Source organism: Anomaloglossus baeobatrachus, unplaced genomic scaffold (assembly GCF_048569485.1).
Source record: "Anomaloglossus baeobatrachus isolate aAnoBae1 unplaced genomic scaffold, aAnoBae1.hap1 Scaffold_300, whole genome shotgun sequence".
Classification (NCBI taxonomy): domain Eukaryota; kingdom Metazoa; phylum Chordata; class Amphibia; order Anura; family Aromobatidae; genus Anomaloglossus; species Anomaloglossus baeobatrachus.
The window spans coordinates 1-22,182 of NW_027442431.1; positions in this window are offsets into that span (position 1 = coordinate 1).

Here is a 22,182-nt window from a genome sequence, read left to right on the forward strand (position 1 = left end):
GTTCATTTCATGTATGCGCGAAATGCCTTAAAAATGGCTTTAAAATGGATTTGAAGCATGGAGACGATTATCTCGGGATTGCAAGATAACCAAACAAAACTTTTAGTGGATTTCTACTTATTTTATTAAATATCATCTCCACCAAACAGGACAAGCTTGCATCTGTTATAGTTTTGGAGAAAAATGTGTTCATTTCATGTATGCGCGAAATGCCTTAAAAATGGCTTTAAAATGGATTTGGAGCATGGAGACGATTATCTCGGGATTGCAAGATAACCAAACAAAACTTTTAGTGGATTTCTACTTATTTTATTAAATATCATCTCCACCAAACAGGACAAGCTTGCATGTGTTATAGTTTTGGAGAAAAATGTGTTCATTTCATGTATGCGCAAAATGCCTTTGAAATGGCTTTAAAATGGATTTGGAGCATGGAGACGATTATCTCAGGATGGCAATATAAACAAACGAAACTTTTAGTAGATTTCTACTTATTTTATTAAATATTATCTCCACCAAACAGGACAAGCTTGCATCTGTTATAGTTTTGGAGAAAAATGTGTTCATTTCATGTATGCGCGAAATGCCTTAAAAATGGCTTTAAAATGGATTTGGAGCATGGAGACGATTATCTCGGGATTGCAAGATAACCAAACAAAACTTTTAGTGGATTTCTACTTATTTTATTAAATATCATCTCCACCAAACAGGACAAGCTTGCATCTGTTATAGTTTTGGAGAAAAATGTGTTCATTTCATGTATGCGCGAAATGCCTTAAAAATGGCTTTAAAATGGATTTGGAGCATGGAGACGATTATCTCGGGATTGCAAGATAACCAAACAAAACTTTTAGTGGATTTCTACTTATTTTATTAAATATCATCTCCACCAAACAGGACAAGCTTGCATCTGTTATAGTTTTGTAGAAAAATGTGTTCATTTCATGTATGCGCGAAATGCCTTAAAAATGGCTTTAAAATGGATTTGGAGCATGGAGACGATTATCTCGGGATTGCAAGATAACCAAACAAAACTTTTAGTGGATTTCTACTTATTTTATTAAATATCATCTCCACCAAACAGGACAAGCTTGCATCTGTTATAGTTTTGGAGAAAAATGTGTTCATTTCATGTATGCGCGAAATGCCTTAAAAATGGCTTTAAAATGGATTTGGAGCATGGAGACGATTATCTCGGGATTGCAAGATAACCAAACAAAACTTTTAGTGGATTTCTACTTATTTTATTAAATATCATCTCCACCAAACAGGACAAGCTTGCATCTGTTATAGTTTTGGAGAAAAATGTGTTCATTTCATGTATGCGCGAAATGCCTTAAAAATGGCTTTAAAATGGATTTGGAGCATGGAGACGATTATCTCGGGATTGCAAGATAACCAAACAAAACTTTTAGTGGATTTCTACTTATTTTATTAAATATCATCTCCACCAAACAGGACAAGCTTGCATCTGTTATAGTTTTGGAGAAAAATGTGTTCATTTCATGTATGCGCGAAATGCCTTAAAAATGGCTTTAAAATGGATTTGGAGCATGGAGACGATTATCTCGGGATTGCAAGATAACCAAACAAAACTTTTAGTGGATTTCTACTTATTTTATTAAATATCATCTCCACCAAACAGGACAAGCTTGCATCTGTTATAGTTTTGGAGAAAAATGTGTTCATTTCATGTATGCGCGAAATGCCTTAAAAATGGCTTTAAAATGGATTTGGAGCATGGAGACGATTATCTCGGGATTGCAAGATAACCAAACAAAACTTTTAGTGGATTTCTACTTATTTTATTAAATATCATCTCCACCAAACAGGACAAGCTTGCATCTGTTATAGTTTTGGAGAAAAATGTGTTCATTTCATGTATGCGCGAAATGCCTTAAAAATGGCTTTAAAATGGATTTGGAGCATGGAGACGATTATCTCGGGATTGCAATATAACCAAACAAAACTTTTAGTGGATTTCTACTTATTTTATTAAATATCATCTCCACCAAACAGGACAAGCTTGCATCTGTTATAGTTTTGGAGAAAAATGTGTTCATTTCATGTATGCGCGAAATGCCTTAAAAATGGCTTTAAAATGGATTTGGAGCATGGAGACGATTATCTCGGGATTGCAAGATAACCAAACAAAACTTTTAGTGGATTTCTACTTATTTTATTAAATATCTCCACCAAACAGGACAAGCTTCTTGCATCTGTTATAGTTTTGGAGAAAAATGTGTTCATTTCATGTATGCGCGAAATGCCTTAAAAATGGCTTTAAAATGGATTTGGAGCATGGAGACGATTATCTCGGGATTGCAAGATAACCAAACAAAACTTTTAGTGGATTTTTACTTATTTTATTAAATATCATCTCCACCAAACAGGACAAGCTTGCATCTGTTATAGTTTTGGAGAAAAATGTGTTCATTTCATGTATGCGCGAAATGCCTTAAAAATGGCTTTAAAATGGATTTGGAGCATGGAGACGATTATCTCGGGATTGCAAGATAACCAAACAAAACTTTTAGTGGATTTCTACTTATTTTATTAAATATCATCTCCACCAAACAGGACAAGCTTGCATGTGTTATAGTTTTGGAGAAAAATGTGTTCATTTCATGTATGCGCAAAATGCCTTTGAAATGGCTTTAAAATGGATTTGGAGCATGGAGACGATTATCTCAGGATGGCAATATAAACAAACGAAACTTTTAGTAGATTTCTACTTATTTTATTAAATATTATCTCCACCAAACAGGACAAGCTTGCATCTGTTATAGTTTTGGAGAAAAATGTGTTCATTTCATGTATGCGCGAAATGCCTTAAAAATGGCTTTAAAATGGATTTGGAGCATGGAGACGATTATCTCGGGATTGCAAGATAACCAAACAAAACTTTTAGTGGATTTCTACTTATTTTATTAAATATCATCTCCACCAAACAGGACAAGCTTGCATCTGTTATAGTTTTGGAGAAAAATGTGTTCATTTCATGTATGCGCGAAATGCCTTAAAAATGGCTTTAAAATGGATTTGGAGCATGGAGACGATTATCTCGGGATTGCAAGATAACCAAACAAAACTTTTAGTGGATTTCTACTTATTTTATTAAATATCATCTCCACCAAACAGGACAAGCTTGCATCTGTTATAGTTTTGTAGAAAAATGTGTTCATTTCATGTATGCGCGAAATGCCTTAAAAATGGCTTTAAAATGGATTTGGAGCATGGAGACGATTATCTCGGGATTGCAAGATAACCAAACAAAACTTTTAGTGGATTTCTACTTATTTTATTAAATATCATCTCCACCAAACAGGACAAGCTTGCATCTGTTATAGTTTTGGAGAAAAATGTGTTCATTTCATGTATGCGCGAAATGCCTTAAAAATGGCTTTAAAATGGATTTGGAGCATGGAGACGATTATCTCGGGATTGCAATATAACCAAACAAAACTTTTAGTGGATTTCTACTTATTTTATTAAATATCATCTCCACCAAACAGGACAAGCTTGCATCTGTTATAGTTTTGGAGAAAAATGTGTTCATTTCATGTATGCGCGAAATGCCTTAAAAATGGCTTTAAAATGGATTTGGAGCATGGAGACGATTATCTCGGGATTGCAAGATAACCAAACAAAACTTTTAGTGGATTTCTACTTATTTTATTAAATATCATCTCCACCAAACAGGACAAGCTTGCATCTGTTATAGTTTTGGAGAAAAATGTGTTCATTTCATGTATGCGCGAAATGCCTTAAAAATGGCTTTAAAATGGATTTGGAGCATGGAGACGATTATCTCGGGATTGCAAGATAACCAAACAAAACTTTTAGTGGATTTCTACTTATTTTATTAAATATCATCTCCACCAAACAGGACAAGCTTGCATCTGTTATAGTTTTGGAGAAAAATGTGTTCATTTCATGTATGCGCGAAATGCCTTAAAAATGGCTTTAAAATGGATTTGGAGCATGGAGACGATTATCTCGGGATTGCAAGATAACCAAACAAAACTTTTAGTGGATTTCTACTTATTTTATTAAATATCATCTCCACCAAACAGGACAAGCTTGCATGTGTTATAGTTTTGGAGAAAAATGTGTTCATTTCATGTATGCGCAAAATGCCTTTGAAATGGCTTTAAAATGGATTTGGAGCATGGAGACGATTATCTCGGGATTGCAAGATAACCAAACAAAACTTTTAGTGGATTTCTACTTATTTTATTAAATAACATCTCCACCAAACAGGACAAGCTTGCATCTGTTATAGTTTTGGAGAAAAATGTGTTCATTTCATGTATGCGCGAAATGCATTAAAAATGACTATAAAATGGATTTGGAGCATGGAGACGATTATCTCGGGATTGCAAGATAACCAAACAATACTTTTAGTGGATTTCTACTTATTTTATTAAATATCATCTCCACCAAACAAGACAAGCTTGCATCTGTTATAGTTTTGGAGAAAAATGTGTTCATTTCATGTATGCGCGAAATGCCTTAAAAATGGCTTTAAAATGGATTTGGAGCATGGAGACGATTATCTCGGGATTGCAAGATAACCAAACAAAACTTTTAGTGGATTTCTACTTATTTTATTAAATATCATCTCCACCAAACAGGACAAGCTTGCATCTGTTATAGTTTTGGAGAAAAATGTGTTCATTTCATGTATGCGCGAAATGCCTTAAAAATGGCTTTAAAATGGATTTGGAGCATGGAGACGATTATCTCGGGATTGCAAGATAACCAAACAAAACTTTTAGTGGATTTCTACTTATTTTATTAAATATCATCTCCACCAAACAGGACAAGCTTGCATGTGTTATAGTTTTGGAGAAAAATGTGTTCATTTCATGTATGCGCAAAATGCCTTTGAAATGGCTTTAAAATGGATTTGGAGCATGGAGACGATTATCTCAGGATGGCAATATAAACAAACGAAACTTTTAGTAGATTTCTACTTATTTTATTAAATATTATCTCCACCAAACAGGACAAGCTTGCATCTGTTATAGTTTTGGAGAAAAATGTGTTCATTTCATGTATGCGCGAAATGCCTTAAAAATGGCTTTAAAATGGATTTGGAGCATGGAGACGATTATCTCGGGATTGCAAGATAACCAAACAAAACTTTTAGTGGATTTCTACTTATTTTATTAAATATCATCTCCACCAAACAGGACAAGCTTGCATCTGTTATAGTTTTGGAGAAAAATGTGTTCATTTCATGTATGCGCGAAATGCCTTAAAAATGGCTTTAAAATGGATTTGGAGCATGGAGACGATTATCTCGGGATTGCAAGATAACCAAACAAAACTTTTAGTGGATTTCTACTTATTTTATTAAATATCATCTCCACCAAACAGGACAAGCTTGCATGTGTTATAGTTTTGGAGAAAAATGTGTTCATTTCATGTATGCGCAAAATGCCTTTGAAATGGCTTTAAAATGGATTTGGAGCATGGAGACGATTATCTCGGGATTGCAAGATAACCAAACAAAACTTTTAGTGGATTTCTACTTATTTTATTAAATATCATCTCCACCAAACAGGACAAGCTTGCATCTGTTATAGTTTTGGAGAAAAATGTGTTCATTTCATGTATGCGCGAAATGCCTTAAAAATGACTATAAAATGGATTTGGAGCATGGAGACGATTATCTCGGGATTGCAAGATAACCAAACAAAACTTTTAGTGGATTTCTACTTATTTTATTAAATATCATCTCCACCAAACAGGACAAGCTTGCATCTGTTATAGTTTTGGAGAAAAATGTGTTCATTTCATGTATGCGCGAAATGCCTTAAAAATGGCTTTAAAATGGATTTGGAGCATGGAGACGATTATCTCGGGATTGCAAGATAACCAAACAAAACTTTTAGTGGATTTCTACTTATTTTATTAAATATCATCTCCACCAAACAGGACAAGCTTGCATCTGTTATAGTTTTGGAGAAAAATGTGTTCATTTCATGTATGCGCGAAATGCCTTAAAAATGGCTTTAAAATGGATTTGGAGCATGGAGACGATTATCTCGGGATTGCAAGATAACCAAACAAAACTTTTAGTGGATTTCTACTTATTTTATTAAATATCATCTCCACCAAACAGGACAAGCTTGCATGTGTTATAGTTTTGGAGAAAAATGTGTTCATTTCATGTATGCGCGAAATGCCTTAAAAATGGCTTTAAAATGGATTTGGAGCATGGAGACGATTATCTCGGGATTGCAAGATAACCAAACAAAACTTTTAGTGGATTTCTACTTATTTTATTAAATATCATCTCCACCAAACAGGACAAGTTTGCATCTGTTATAGTTTTGGAGAAAAATGTGGTCATTTCATGTATGCGCGAAATGCCTTAAAAATGGCTTTAAAATGGATTTGGAGCATGGAGACGATTATCTCGGGATTGCAAGATAACCAAACAAAACTTTTAGTGGATTTCTACTTATTTTATTAAATATCATCTCCACCAAACAGGACAAGCTTGCATCTGTTATAGTTTTGGAGAAAAATGTGTTCATTTCATGTATGCGCGAAATGCCTTAAAAATGACTATAAAATGGATTTGGAGCATGGAGACGATTATCTCGGGATTGCAAGATAACCAAACAAAACTTTTAGTGGATTTCTACTTATTTTATTAAATATCATCTCCACCAAACAGGACAAGCTTGCATGTGTTATAGTTTTGGAGAAAAATGTGTTCATTTCATGTATGCGCAAAATGCCTTTGAAATGGCTTTAAAATGGATTTGGAGCATGGAGACGATTATCTCAGGATGGCAATATAAACAAACGAAACTTTTAGTAGATTTCTACTTATTTTATTAAATATTATCTCCACCAAACAGGACAAGCTTGCATCTGTTATAGTTTTGGAGAAAAATGTGTTCATTTCATGTATGCGCAAAATGCCTTAAAAATGGCTTTAAAATTGATTTGGAGCATGGAGACGATTATCTCGGGATTGCAAGATAACCAAACAAAACTTTTAGTGGATTTCTACTTATTTTATTAAATATCATCTCCACCAAACAGGACAAGCTTGCATCTGTTATAGTTTTGGAGAAAAATGTGTTCATTTCATGTATGCGCGAAATGCCTTAAAAATGGCTTTAAAATGGATTTGGAGCATGGAGACGATTATCTCGGGATTGCAAGATAACCAAACAAAACTTTTAGTGGATTTCTACTTATTTTATTAAATATCATCTCCACCAAACAGGACAAGCTTGCATGTGTTATAGTTTTGGAGAAAAATGTGTTCATTTCATGTATGCGCAAAATGCCTTTGAAATGGCTTTAAAATGGATTTGGAGCATGGAGACGATTATCTCGGGATTGCAAGATAACCAAACAAAACTTTTAGTGGATTTCTACTTATTTTATTAAATAACATCTCCACCAAACAGGACAAGCTTGCATCTGTTATAGTTTTGGAGAAAAATGTGTTCATTTCATGTATGCGCGAAATGCATTAAAAATGACTATAAAATGGATTTGGAGCATGGAGACGATTATCTCGGGATTGCAAGATAACCAAACAATACTTTTAGTGGATTTCTACTTATTTTATTAAATATCATCTCCACCAAACAAGACAAGCTTGCATCTGTTATAGTTTTGGAGAAAAATGTGTTCATTTCATGTATGCGCGAAATGCCTTAAAAATGGCTTTAAAATGGATTTGGAGCATGGAGACGATTATCTCGGGATTGCAAGATAACCAAACAAAACTTTTAGTGGATTTCTACTTATTTTATTAAATATCATCTCCACCAAACAGGACAAGCTTGCATCTGTTATAGTTTTGGAGAAAAATGTGTTCATTTCATGTATGCGCGAAATGCCTTAAAAATGGCTTTAAAATGGATTTGGAGCATGGAGACGATTATCTCGGGATTGCAAGATAACCAAACAAAACTTTTAGTGGATTTCTACTTATTTTATTAAATATCATCTCCACCAAACAGGACAAGCTTGCATGTGTTATAGTTTTGGAGAAAAATGTGTTCATTTCATGTATGCGCAAAATGCCTTTGAAATGGCTTTAAAATGGATTTGGAGCATGGAGACGATTATCTCAGGATGGCAATATAAACAAACGAAACTTTTAGTAGATTTCTACTTATTTTATTAAATATTATCTCCACCAAACAGGACAAGCTTGCATCTGTTATAGTTTTGGAGAAAAATGTGTTCATTTCATGTATGCGCGAAATGCCTTAAAAATGGCTTTAAAATGGATTTGGAGCATGGAGACGATTATCTCGGGATTGCAAGATAACCAAACAAAACTTTTAGTGGATTTCTACTTATTTTATTAAATATCATCTCCACCAAACAGGACAAGCTTGCATCTGTTATAGTTTTGGAGAAAAATGTGTTCATTTCATGTATGCGCGAAATGCCTTAAAAATGGCTTTAAAATGGATTTGGAGCATGGAGACGATTATCTCGGGATTGCAAGATAACCAAACAAAACTTTTAGTGGATTTCTACTTATTTTATTAAATATCATCTCCACCAAACAGGACAAGCTTGCATGTGTTATAGTTTTGGAGAAAAATGTGTTCATTTCATGTATGCGCAAAATGCCTTTGAAATGGCTTTAAAATGGATTTGGAGCATGGAGACGATTATCTCGGGATTGCAAGATAACCAAACAAAACTTTTAGTGGATTTCTACTTATTTTATTAAATATCATCTCCACCAAACAGGACAAGCTTGCATCTGTTATAGTTTTGGAGAAAAATGTGTTCATTTCATGTATGCGCGAAATGCCTTAAAAATGACTATAAAATGGATTTGGAGCATGGAGACGATTATCTCGGGATTGCAAGATAACCAAACAAAACTTTTAGTGGATTTCTACTTATTTTATTAAATATCATCTCCACCAAACAGGACAAGCTTGCATCTGTTATAGTTTTGGAGAAAAATGTGTTCATTTCATGTATGCGCGAAATGCCTTAAAAATGGCTTTAAAATGGATTTGGAGCATGGAGACGATTATCTCGGGATTGCAAGATAACCAAACAAAACTTTTAGTGGATTTCTACTTATTTTATTAAATATCATCTCCACCAAACAGGACAAGCTTGCATCTGTTATAGTTTTGGAGAAAAATGTGTTCATTTCATGTATGCGCGAAATGCCTTAAAAATGGCTTTAAAATGGATTTGGAGCATGGAGACGATTATCTCGGGATTGCAAGATAACCAAACAAAACTTTTAGTGGATTTCTACTTATTTTATTAAATATCATCTCCACCAAACAGGACAAGCTTGCATGTGTTATAGTTTTGGAGAAAAATGTGTTCATTTCATGTATGCGCGAAATGCCTTAAAAATGGCTTTAAAATGGATTTGGAGCATGGAGACGATTATCTCGGGATTGCAAGATAACCAAACAAAACTTTTAGTGGATTTCTACTTATTTTATTAAATATCATCTCCACCAAACAGGACAAGTTTGCATCTGTTATAGTTTTGGAGAAAAATGTGTTCATTTCATGTATGCGCGAAATGCCTTAAAAATGGCTTTAAAATGGATTTGGAGCATGGAGACGATTATCTCGGGATTGCAAGATAACCAAACAAAACTTTTAGTGGATTTCTACTTATTTTATTAAATATCATCTCCACCAAACAGGACAAGCTTGCATCTGTTATAGTTTTGGAGAAAAATGTGTTCATTTCATGTATGCGCGAAATGCCTTAAAAATGACTATAAAATGGATTTGGAGCATGGAGACGATTATCTCGGGATTGCAAGATAACCAAACAAAACTTTTAGTGGATTTCTACTTATTTTATTAAATATCATCTCCACCAAACAGGACAAGCTTGCATCTGTTATAGTTTTGGAGAAAAATGTGTTCATTTCATGTATGCGCGAAATGCCTTAAAAATGGCTTTAAAATGGATTTGGAGCATGGAGACGATTATCTCGGGATTGCAAGATAACCAAACAAAACTTTTAGTGGATTTCTACTTATTTTATTAAATATCATCTCCACCAAACAGGACAAGCTTGCATCTGTTATAGTTTTGGAGAAAAATGTGTTCATTTCATGTATGCGCGAAATGCCTTAAAAATGGCTTTAAAATGGATTTGGAGCATGGAGACGATTATCTCGGGATTGCAAGATAACCAAACAAAACTTTTAGTGGATTTCTACTTATTTTATTAAATATCATCTCCACCAAACAGGACAAGCTTGCATGTGTTATAGTTTTGGAGAAAAATGTGTTCATTTCATGTATGCGCAAAATGCCTTTGAAATGGCTTTAAAATGGATTTGGAGCATGGAGACGATTATCTCAGGATGGCAATATAAACAAACGAAACTTTTAGTAAATTTCTACTTATTTTATTAAATATTATCTCCACCAAACAGGACAAGCTTGCATCTGTTATAGTTTTGGAGAAAAATGTGTTCATTTCATGTATGCGCGAAATGCCTTAAAAATGGCTTTAAAATGGATTTGGAGCATGGAGACGATTATCTCGGGATTGCAAGATAACCAAACAAAACGTTTAGTGGATTTCTACTTATTTTATTAAATATCATCTCCACCAAACAGGACAAGCTTGCATCTGTTATAGTTTTGGAGAAAAATGTGTTCATTTCATGTATGCGCGAAATGCCTTAAAAATGGCTTTAAAATGGATTTGGAGCATGGAGACGATTATCTCGGGATTGCAAGATAACCAAACAAAACTTTTAGTGGATTTCTACTTATTTTATTAAATATCATCTCCACCAAACAGGACAAGCTTGCATCTGTTATAGTTTTGGAGAAAAATGTGTTCATTTCATGTATGCGCAAAATGCCTTAAAAATGGCTTTAAAATGGATTTGGAGCATGGAGACGATTATCTCGGGATTGCAAGATAACCAAACAAAACTTTAGTGGATTTCTACTTATTTTATTAAATATCATCTCCACCAAACAGGACAAGCTTGCATCTGTTATAGTTTTGGAGAAAAATGTGTTCATTTCATGTATGCGCGAAATGCCTTAAAAATGGCTTTAAAATGGATTTGGAGCATGGAGACGATTATCTCGGGATTGCAAGATAACCAAACAAAACTTTTAGTGGATTTCTACTTATTTTATTAAATATCATCTCCACCAAACAGGACAAGCTTGCATGTGTTATAGTTTTGGAGAAAAATGTGTTCATTTCATGTATGCGCAAAATGCCTTTGAAATGGCTTTAAAATTGATTTGGAGCATGGAGACGATTATCTCAGGATGGCAATATAAACAAACGAAACTTTTAGTAAATTTCTACTTATTTTATTAAATATTATCTCCACCAAACAGGACAAGCTTGCATCTGTTATAGTTTTGGAGAAAAATGTGTTCATTTCATGTATGCGCGAAATGCCTTAAAAATGGCTTTAAAATGGATTTGGAGCATGGAGACGATTATCTCGGGATTGCAAGATAACCAAACAAAACGTTTAGTGGATTTCTACTTATTTTATTAAATATCATCTCCACCAAACAGGACAAGCTTGCATCTGTTATAGTTTTGGAGAAAAATGTGTTCATTTCATGTATGCGCGAAATGCCTTAAAAATGGCTTTAAAATGGATTTGGAGCATGGAGACGATTATCTCGGGATTGCAAGATAACCAAACAAAACTTTTAGTGGATTTCTACTTATTTTATTAAATATCATCTCCACCAAACAGGACAAGCTTGCATCTGTTATAGTTTTGGAGAAAAATGTGTTCATTTCATGTATGCGCAAAATGCCTTAAAAATGGCTTTAAAATGGATTTGGAGCATGGAGACGATTATCTCGGGATTGCAAGATAACCAAACAAAACTTTTAGTGGATTTCTACTTATTTTATTAAATATCATCTCCACCAAACAGGACAAGCTTGCATCTGTTATAGTTTTGGAGAAAAATGTGTTCATTTCATGTATGCGCGAAATGCCTTAAAAATGGCTTTAAAATGGATTTGGAGCATGGAGACGATTATCTCGGGATTGCAAGATAACCAAACAAAACTTTTAGTGGATTTCTACTTATTTTATTAAATATCATCTCCACCAAACAGGACAAGCTTGCATCTGTTATAGTTTTGGAGAAAAATGTGTTCATTTCATGTATGCGCAAAATGCCTTTGAAATGGCTTTAAAATGGATTTGGAGCATGGAGACGATTATCTCAGGATGGCAATATAAACAAACGAAACTTTTAGTAGATTTCTACTTATTTTATTAAATATTATCTCCACCAAACAGGACAAGCTTGCATCTGTTATAGTTTTGGAGAAAAATGTGTTCATTTCATGTATGCGCGAAATGCCTTAAAAATGGCTTTAAAATGGATTTGGAGCATGGAGACGATTATCTCGGGATTGCAAGATAACCAAACAAAACTTTTAGTGGATTTCTACTTATTTTATTAAATATCATCTCCACCAAACAGGACAAGCTTGCATCTGTTATAGTTTTGGAGAAAAATGTGTTCATTTCATGTATGCGCGAAATGCCTTAAAAATGGCTTTAAAATGGATTTGGAGCATGGAGACGATTATCTCGGGATTGCAAGATAACCAAACAAAACGTTTAGTGGATTTCTACTTATTTTATTAAATATCATCTCCACCAAACAGGACAAGCTTGCATCTGTTATAGTTTTGGAGAAAAATGTGTTCATTTCATGTATGCGCGAAATGCCTTAAAAATGGCTTTAAAATGGATTTGGAGCATGGAGACGATTATCTCGGGATTGCAAGATAACCAAACAAAACTTTTAGTGGATTTCTACTTATTTTATTAAATATCATCTCCACCAAACAGGACAAGCTTGCATCTGTTATAGTTTTGGAGAAAAATGTGTTCATTTCATGTATGCGCGAAATGCCTTAAAAATGGCTTTAAAATGGATTTGGAGCATGGAGACGATTATCTCGGGATTGCAAGATAACCAAACAAAACTTTTAGTGGATTTCTACTTATTTTATTAAATATCATCTCCACCAAACAGGACAAGCTTGCATCTGTTATAGTTTTGGAGAAAAATGTGTTCATTTCATGTATGCGCAAAATGCCTTAAAAATGGCTTTAAAATGGATTTGGAGCATGGAGACGATTATCTCGGGATTGCAAGATAACCAAACAAAACTTTTAGTGGATTTCTACTTATTTTATTAAATATCATCTCCACCAAACAGGACAAGCTTGCATCTGTTATAGTTTTGGAGAAAAATGTGTTCATTTCATGTATGCGCGAAATGCCTTAAAAATGGCTTTAAAATGGATTTGGAGCATGGAGACGATTATCTCGGGATTGCAAGATAACCAAACAAAACTTTTAGTGGATTTCTACTTATTTTATTAAATATCATCTCCACCAAACAGGACAAGCTTGCATCTGTTATAGTTTTGGAGAAAAATGTGTTCATTTCATGTATGCGCAAAATGCCTTTGAAATGGCTTTAAAATGGATTTGGAGCATGGAGACGATTATCTCAGGATGGCAATATAAACAAACGAAACTTTTAGTAGATTTCTACTTATTTTATTAAATATTATCTCCACCAAACAGGACAAGCTTGCATCTGTTATAGTTTTGGAGAAAAATGTGTTCATTTCATGTATGCGCGAAATGCCTTAAAAATGGCTTTAAAATGGATTTGGAGCATGGAGACGATTATCTCGGGATTGCAAGATAACCAAACAAAACTTTTAGTGGATTTCTACTTATTTTATTAAATATCATCTCCACCAAACAGGACAAGCTTGCATCTGTTATAGTTTTGGAGAAAAATGTGTTCATTTCATGTATGCACGAAATGCCTTAAAAATGGCTTTAAAATGGATTTGGAGCATGGAGACGATTATCTCGGGATTGCAAGATAACCAAACAAAACGTTTAGTGGATTTCTACTTATTTTATTAAATATCATCTCCACCAAACAGGACAAGCTTGCATCTGTTATAGTTTTGGAGAAAAATGTGTTCATTTCATGTATGCGCGAAATGCCTTAAAAATGGCTTTAAAATGGATTTGGAGCATGGAGACGATTATCTCGGGATTGCAAGATAACCAAACAAAACTTTTAGTGGATTTCTACTTATTTTATTAAATATCATCTCCACCAAACAGGACAAGCTTGCATCTGTTATAGTTTTGGAGAAAAATGTGTTCATTTCATGTATGCGCGAAATGCCTTAAAAATGGCTTTAAAATGGATTTGGAGCATGGAGACGATTATCTCGGGATTGCAAGATAACCAAACAAAACTTTTAGTGGATTTCTACTTATTTTATTAAATATCATCTCCACCAAACAGGACAAGCTTGCATCTGTTATAGTTTTGGAGAAAAATGTGTTCATTTCATGTATGCGCAAAATGCCTTAAAAATGGCTTTAAAATGGATTTGGAGCATGGAGACGATTATCTCGGGATTGCAAGATAACCAAACAAAACTTTTAGTGGATTTCTACTTATTTTATTAAATATCATCTCCACCAAACAGGACAAGCTTGCATCTGTTATAGTTTTGGAGAAAAATGTGTTCATTTCATGTATGCGCGAAATGCCTTAAAAATGGCTTTAAAATGGATTTGGAGCATGGAGACGATTATCTCGGGATTGCAAGATAACCAAACAAAACTTTTAGTGGATTTCTACTTATTTTATTAAATATCATCTCCACCAAACAGGACAAGCTTGCATCTGTTATAGTTTTGGAGAAAAATGTGTTCATTTCATGTATGCGCAAAATGCCTTTGAAATGGCTTTAAAATGGATTTGGAGCATGGAGACGATTATCTCAGGATGGCAATATAAACAAACGAAACTTTTAGTAGATTTCTACTTATTTTATTAAATATTATCTCCACCAAACAGGACAAGCTTGCATCTGTTATAGTTTTGGAGAAAAATGTGTTCATTTCATGTATGCGCGAAATGCCTTAAAAATGGCTTTAAAATGGATTTGGAGCATGGAGACGATTATCTCGGGATTGCAAGATAACCAAACAAAACTTTTAGTGGATTTCTACTTATTTTATTAAATATCATCTCCACCAAACAGGACAAGCTTGCATCTGTTATAGTTTTGGAGAAAAATGTGTTCATTTCATGTATGCGCGAAATGCCTTAAAAATGGCTTTAAAATGGATTTGGAGCATGGAGACGATTATCTCGGGATTGCAAGATAACCAAACAAAACTTTTAGTGGATTTCTACTTATTTTATTAAATATCATCTCCACCAAACAGGACAAGCTTGCATCTGTTATAGTTTTGGAGAAAAATGTGTTCATTTCATGTATGCGCAAAATGCCTTAAAAATGGCTTTAAAATGGATTTGGAGCATGGAGACGATTATCTCGGGATTGCAAGATAACCAAACAAAACTTTTAGTGGATTTCTACTTATTTTATTAAATATCATCTCCACCAAACAGGACAAGCTTGCATCTGTTATAGTTTTGGAGAAAAATGTGTTCATTTCATGTATGCGCGAAATGCCTTAAAAATGGCTTTAAAATGGATTTGGAGCATGGAGACGATTATCTCGGGATTGCAAGATAACCAAACAAAACTTTTAGTGGATTTCTACTTATTTTATTAAATATCATCTCCACCAAACAGGACAAGCTTGCATCTGTTATAGTTTTGGAGAAAAATGTGTTCATTTCATGTATGCGCAAAATGCCTTTGAAATGGCTTTAAAATGGATTTGGAGCATGGAGACGATTATCTCAGGATGGCAATATAAACAAACGAAACTTTTAGTAGATTTCTACTTATTTTATTAAATATTATCTCCACCAAACAGGACAAGCTTGCATCTGTTATAGTTTTGGAGAAAAATGTGTTCATTTCATGTATGCGCGAAATGCCTTAAAAATGGCTTTAAAATGGATTTGGAGCATGGAGACGATTATCTCGGGATTGCAAGATAACCAAACAAAACTTTTAGTGGATTTCTACTTATTTTATTAAATATCATCTCCACCAAACAGGACAAGCTTGCATCTGTTATAGTTTTGGAGAAAAATGTGTTCATTTCATGTATGCACGAAATGCCTTAAAAATGGCTTTAAAATGGATTTGGAGCATGGAGACGATTATCTCGGGATTGCAAGATAACCAAACAAAACGTTTAGTGGATTTCTACTTATTTTATTAAATATCATCTCCACCAAACAGGACAAGCTTGCATCTGTTATAGTTTTGGAGAAAAATGTGTTCATTTCATGTATGCGCGAAATGCCTTAAAAATGGCTTTAAAATGGATTTGGAGCATGGAGACGATTATCTCGGGATTGCAAGATAACCAAACAAAACTTTTAGTGGATTTCTACTTATTTTATTAAATATCATCTCCACCAAACAGGACAAGCTTGCATCTGTTATAGTTTTGGAGAAAAATGTGTTCATTTCATGTATGCGCGAAATGCCTTAAAAATGGCTTTAAAATGGATTTGGAGCATGGAGACGATTATCTCGGGATTGCAAGATAACCAAACAAAACTTTTAGTGGATTTCTACTTATTTTATTAAATATCATCTCCACCAAACAGGACAAGCTTGCATCTGTTATAGTTTTGGAGAAAAATGTGTTCATTTCATGTATGCGCAAAATGCCTTAAAAATGGCTTTAAAATGGATTTGGAGCATGGAGACGATTATCTCGGGATTGCAAGATAACCAAACAAAACTTTTAGTGGATTTCTACTTATTTTATTAAATATCATCTCCACCAAACAGGACAAGCTTGCATCTGTTATAGTTTTGGAGAAAAATGTGTTCATTTCATGTATGCGCGAAATGCCTTAAAAATGGCTTTAAAATGGATTTGGAGCATGGAGACGATTATCTCGGGATTGCAAGATAACCAAACAAAACTTTTAGTGGATTTCTACTTATTTTATTAAATATCATCTCCACCAAACAGGACAAGCTTGCATCTGTTATAGTTTTGGAGAAAAATGTGTTCATTTCATGTATGCGCAAAATGCCTTTGAAATGGCTTTAAAATGGATTTGGAGCATGGAGACGATTATCTCAGGATGGCAATATAAACAAACGAAACTTTTAGTAGATTTCTACTTATTTTATTAAATATTATCTCCACCAAACAGGACAAGCTTGCATCTGTTATAGTTTTGGAGAAAAATGTGTTCATTTCATGTATGCGCGAAATGCCTTAAAAATGGCTTTAAAATGGATTTGGAGCATGGAGACGATTATCTCGGGATTGCAAGATAACCAAACAAAACTTTTAGTGGATTTCTACTTATTTTATTAAATATCATCTCCACCAAACAGGACAAGCTTGCATCTGTTATAGTTTTGGAGAAAAATGTGTTCATTTCATGTATGCGCAAAATGCCTTTGAAATGGCTTTAAAATGGATTTGGAGCATGGAGACGATTATCTCGGGATTGCAAGATAACCAAACAAAACTTTTAGTGGATCTCTACTTATTTTATTAAATATCATCTCCACCAAACAGGACAAGCTTGCATCTGTTATAGTTTTGGAGAAAAATGTGTTCATTTCATGTATGCGCGAAATGCCTTAAAAATGGCTTTAAAATGGATTTGGAGCATGGAGACGATTATCTCGGGATTGCAAGATAACCAAACAAAACTTTTAGTGGATTTCTACTTATTTTATTAAATATCATCTCCACCAAACAGGACAAGCTTGCATCTGTTATAGTTTTGGAGAAAAATGTGTTAATTTCATGTATGCGCGAAATGCCTTAAAAATGGCTTTAAAATGGATTTGGAGCATGGAGACGATTATCTCGGGATTGCAAGATAACCAAACAAAACTTTTAGTGGATTTCTACTTATTTTATTAAATATCATCTCCACCAAACAGGACAAGCTTGCATCTGTTATAGTTTTGGAGAAAAATGTGTTCATTTCATGTATGCGCGAAATGCCTTAAAAATGGCTTTAAAATGGATTTGGAGCATGGAGACGATTATCTCGGGATTGCAAGATAACCAAACAAAACTTTTAGTGGATTTCTACTTATTTTATTAAATATCATCTCCACCAAACAGGACAAGCTTGCATCTGTTATAGTTTTGGAGAAAAATGTGTTCATTTCATGTATGCGCGAAATGCCTTAAAAATGGCTTTAAAATGGATTTGGAGCATGGAGACGATTATCTCGGGATTGCAAGATAACCAAACAAAACGTTTAGTGGATTTCTACTTATTTTATTAAATATCATCTCCACCAAACAGGACAAGCTTGCATCTGTTATAGTTTTGGAGAAAAATGTGTTCATTTCATGTATGCGCGAAATGCCTTAAAAATGGCTTTAAAATGGATTTGGAGCATGGAGACGATTATCTCGGGATTGCAAGATAACCAAACAAAACTTTTAGTGGATTTCTACTTATTTTATTAAATATCATCTCCACCAAACAGGACAAGCTTGCATCTGTTATAGTTTTGGAGAAAAATGTGTTCATTTCATGTATGCGCGAAATGCCTTAAAAATGGCTTTAAAATGGATTTGGAGCATGGAGACGATTATCTCGGGATTGCAAGATAACCAAACAAAACTTTTAGTGGATTTCTACTTATTTTATTAAATATCATCTCCACCAAACAGGACAAGCTTGCATCTGTTATAGTTTTGGAGAAAAATGTGTTCATTTCATGTATGCGCGAAATGCCTTAAAAATGGCTTTAAAATGGATTTGGAGCATGGAGACGATTATCTCGGGATTGCAAGATAACCAAACAAAACTTTTAGTGGATTTCTACTTATTTTATTAAATATCATCTCCACCAAACAGGACAAGCTTGCATCTGTTATAGTTTTGGAGAAAAATGTGTTCATTTCATGTATGCGCGAAATGCCTTAAAAATGGCTTTAAAATGGATTTGGAGCATGGAGACGATTATCTTGGGATTGCAAGATAACCAAACAAAACTTTTAGTGGATTTCTACTTATTTTATTAAATATCATCTCCACCAAACAGGACAAGCTTGCATCTGTTATAGTTTTGGAGAAAAATGTGTTCATTTCATGTATGCGCGAAATGCCTTAAAAATGGCTTTAAAATGGATTTGGAGCATGGAGACGATTATCTCGGGATTGCAAGATAACCAAACAAAACTTTTAGTGGATTTCTACTTATTTTATTAAATATCATCTCCACCAAACAGGACAAGCTTGCATCTGTTATAGTTTTGGAGAAAAATGTGTTCATTTCATGTATGCGCAAAATGCCTTAAAAATGGCTTTAAAATGGATTTGGAGCATGGAGACGATTATCTCGGGATTGCAAGATAACCAAACAAAACTTTTAGTGGATTTCTACTTATTTTATTAAATATCATCTCCACCAAACAGGACAAGCTTGCATCTGTTATAGTTTTGGAGAAAAATGTGTTCATTTCATGTATGCGCGAAATGCCTTAAAAATGGCTTTAAAATGGATTTGGAGCATGGAGACGATTATCTCGGGATTGCAAGATAACCAAACAAAACTTTTAGTGGATTTCTACTTATTTTATTAAATATCATCTCCACCAAACAGGACAAGCTTGCATCTGTTATAGTTTTGGAGAAAAATGTGTTCATTTCATGTATGCGCAAAATGCCTTTGAAATGGCTTTAAAATGGATTTGGAGCATGGAGACGATTATCTCAGGATGGCAATATAAACAAACGAAACTTTTAGTAGATTTCTACTTATTTTATTAAATATTATCTCCACCAAACAGGACAAGCTTGCATCTGTTATAGTTTTGGAGAAAAATGTGTTCATTTCATGTATGCGCGAAATGCCTTAAAAATGGCTTTAAAATGGATTTGGAGCATGGAGACGATTATCTCGGGATTGCAAGATAACCAAACAAAACTTTTAGTGGATTTCTACTTATTTTATTAAATATCATCTCCACCAAACAGGACAAGCTTGCATCTGTTATAGTTTTGGAGAAAAATGTGTTCATTTCATGTATGCGCAAAATGCCTTTGAAATGGCTTTAAAATGGATTTGGAGCATGGAGACGATTATCTCAGGATGGCAATATAAACAAACGAAACTTTTAGTAGATTTCTACTTATTTTATTAAATATTATCTCCACCAAACAGGACAAGCTTGCATCTGTTATAGTTTTGGAGAAAAATGTGTTCATTTCATGTATGCGCGAAATGCCTTAAAATGGCTTTAAAATGGATTTGGAGCATGGAGACGATTATCTCGGGATTGCAAGATAACCAAACAAAACTTTTAGTGGATTTCTACTTATTTTATTAAATATCATCTCCACCAAACAGGACAAGCTTGCATGTGTTATAGTTTTGGAGAAAAATGTGTTCATTTCATGTATGCGCAAAATGCCTTTGAAATGGCTTTAAAATGGATTTGGAGCATGGAGACGATTATCTCGGGATTGCAAGATAACCAAACAAAACTTTTAGTGGATCTCTACTTATTTTATTAAATATCATCTCCACCAAACAGGACAAGCTTGCATCTGTTATAGTTTTGGAGAAAAATGTGTTCATTTCATGTATGCGCGAAATGCCTTAAAAATGGCTTTAAAATGGATTTGGAGCATGGAGACGATTATCTCGGGATTGCAAGATAACCAAACAAAACTTTTAGTGGATTTCTACTTATTTTATTAAATATCATCTCCACCAAACAGGACAAGCTTGCATCTGTTATAGTTTTGGAGAAAAATGTGTTCATTTCATGTATGCGCGAAATGCCTTAAAAATGGCTTTAAAATGGATTTGGAGCATGGAGACGATTATCTCGGGATTGCAAGATAACCAAACAAAACTTTTAGTGGATTTCTACTTATTTTATTAAATATCATCTCCATCAAACAGGACAAGCTTGCATCTGTTATAGTTTTGGAGAAAAATGTGTTAATTTCATGTATGCGCGAAATGCCTTAAAAATGGCTTTAAAATGGATTTGGAGCATGGAGACGATTATCTCGGGATTGCAAGATAACCAAACAAAACTTTTAGTGGATTTCTACTTATTTTATTAAATATCATCTCCACCAAACAGGACAAGCTTGCATGTGTTATAGTTTTGGAGAAAAATGTGTTCATTTCATGTATGCGCAAAATGCCTTTGAAATGGCTTTAAAATGGATTTGGAGCATGGAGACGATTATCTCAGGATGGCAATATAAACAAACGAAACTTTTAGTAGATTTCTACTTATTTTATTAAATATTATCTCCACCAAACAGGACAAGCTTGCATCTGTTATAGTTTTGGAGAAAAATGTGTTCATTTCATGTATGCGCGAAATGCCTTAAAAATGGCTTTAAAATGGATTTGGAGCATGGAGACGATTATCTCGGGATTGCAAGATAACCAAACAAAACTTTTAGTGGATTTCTACTTATTTTATTAAATATCATCTCCACCAAACAGGACAAGCTTGCATCTGTTATAGTTTTGGAGAAAAATGTGTTCATTTCATGTATGCGCAAAATGCCTTTGAAATGGCTTTAAAATGGATTTGGAGCATGGAGACGATTATCTCAGGATGGCAATATAAACAAACGAAACTTTTAGTAGATTTCTACTTATTTTATTAAATATTATCTCCACCAAACAGGACAAGCTTGCATCTGTTATAGTTTTGGAGAAAAATGTGTTCATTTCATGTATGCGCGAAATGCCTTAAAAATGGCTTTAAAATGGATTTGGAGCATGGAGACGATTATCTCGGGATTGCAAGATAACCAAACAAAACTTTTAGTGGATTTCTACTTATTTTATTAAATATCATCTCCACCAAACAGGACAAGCTTGCATCTGTTATAGTTTTGGAGAAAAATGTGTTCATTTCATGTATGCGCGAAATGCCTTAAAAATGGCTTTAAAATGGATTTGGAGCATGGAGACGATTATCTCGGGATTGCAAGATAACCAAACAAAACTTTTAGTGGATTTCTACTTATTTTATTAAATATCATCTCCACCAAACAGGACAAGCTTGCATCTGTTATAGTTTTGGAGAAAAATGTGTTCATTTCATGTATGCGCGAAATGCCTTAAAAATGGCTTTAAAATGGATTTGGAGCATGGAGACGATTATCTCGGGATTGCAAGATAACCAAACAAAACTTTTAGTGGATTTCTACT